General features: G+C 41.5%; 1 pseudogene; it reads left to right on the forward strand.

The window, feature by feature from the left end:
- LOC109358016 overlaps window positions 14-2,000 on the forward strand; it is a 2,930-nt pseudogene continuing 943 nt past the window's right edge.

Raw genomic sequence — 2,000 nt, forward strand, 5'->3', positions numbered from 1 at the left:
ATCATATGTGCTAAAAACTGGACTAATCCATTTGTTGCCTAAGTTTCATGGACTTGCAGGTGAATGTCCTCATAAGCATCTTAAGGAGTTCCACATTGTATGTTCCACCATGAAGCCTTGTGATGTTCAAGAGGGTCACATATGTTTGAAGGCATTCCCACATTCACTTGAGGGTGCTTCAAAAGATTGGTTGTAGTACCTTGCCCTTGGTTCTATTACTAGTTGGGATGACCTGAAGAGAATCTTCCTTGAAAAATTCTTTCCTGCCTCCAGGACCACTGCTATCAGAAAAGATATTTCTGGCATCAGGCAACTACATGCAGAAGGTTTATATGAATATTGGGAGAGATTCAAGAGACTTTGTGCAAGCTGCCCCCATCATCAGATCTCTGGACAACTCCTCCTGCAATATTTTTATGAGGGTCTGAACAACATGGAGAGGAATATTATTGATGCTGCTAGTGGTGGTGCACTTGGAGATATGACCCCTTTTGAGGCTAGAGGTTTGATTGAGAAGATGTCTTCCAACTCTCAACAGTTCAGTGCAAGAAGTAGTGATGCTATAGTAGTCAGAGGTGTCCATGATGTTGGGACAGATTCGGTGAAGCAAGATAAACTTGAGAAAAAAATTGACTCCCTTGCTACCTTGGTCACTCAACTTGCCATGAATCAGAAGAAACCTCCACTTGCAGCACGAGTTTGTGGTATTTTCACCGCAACTGGCCATTATGTTGATGTTTGTCCTTCCCTCTTAGAGCCCAAAACTGGTGACCATCCTGAGGCCTATGCTGCAAATATTTACAACAACAGACCTCAACAACAACAACAGAATTATGATCCTTCATCAAGCAGATACAACCATGGTTGGAGGAGTCATCCGAATCTTAGATGGTCTGATCCTTCACAGCCTCATCCAGGGCCACATTTCAGAAGGACAATGCTGCACAAAATAGACCATATGTACCTCCTCCAATCCAACAGCAGAGGCAACAACAAGTGAATATCAATCCTGCTTCTGCATCTAGTGAACCTTCATTAGAAGAATTGGTGAGGCAAATGACATTGCAGAATATGCAATTCCAGCAAGAGACCAGAGCTTCCATTCAGAGACAAGAGTCCTCCATTCAGAATTTGACCACCCAGATGGGGCAGATGGCTACTTCATTAAACACATTGCACTCTCAGAATTCTGATAAGTTGCCTTCCCAAACTGTGGTCAACCCAAAGAATGTGAGTGCCATCACTCTAAGGTCAGGCAAACAGATTGAAGTTGATCTAGCTGCATCAAAAATGAAGCAACCAGTTTTAAAAGAGACTGAGAACTAGTGAACAAATTCTTGCTAGTGAACCTTCCACAAGTGTTGCGCAACCATCTTCCATTCCTCTTCCATTTCCTCCAAGAGCCAGTCAAAGTAGGAAGACTGAAGAGGTACACAAGGAGATCTTGGACACATTTAGAAATGTAGAGGTGACCATACCTTTACTTGATGCAATCAAACAAATTCCAAGATATGCAACATTTCTAAAGGAGTTGTGCACTCACAAGAAGAGGCTTAAAGGTAATGAGAGGATCAGCTTGGGCAAAAATATTTCAGCACTAATAGGTAAACCTGTTCCTCACATTCCTGAAAAATGAAAGGACCAGGTAAATTTGTTGTACCTTGAATAATAGGTAATAGAAAATTTGAGAATGTCATGCTAGATCTAAGTGCTTCGATTAATGTTATGTCTATGTCTATTTTCATGTCTCTTTCACTTGGACCTATGCAACCCAGTGGGGTAGTGATTCAATTAGCAAATAGAAGTACTGCTTACCCTGCTGGTTTGATAGAGGATGTATTGGTTCTGGTTGGTGAACTTATTTTTCCTGCTGATTTTCATATTCTTGATATGGAAGATAGATCCTCCCGTAACACAGTTCCTATCATTTTGGGGAGGCCATTTTTGAGAACAGCCCGAACCAAGATAGATGTCCATGCTGGAACATTATCTATGGAGTT

Source organism: Lupinus angustifolius, chromosome LG10 (assembly GCF_001865875.1).
Source record: "Lupinus angustifolius cultivar Tanjil chromosome LG10, LupAngTanjil_v1.0, whole genome shotgun sequence".
Classification (NCBI taxonomy): domain Eukaryota; kingdom Viridiplantae; phylum Streptophyta; class Magnoliopsida; order Fabales; family Fabaceae; genus Lupinus; species Lupinus angustifolius.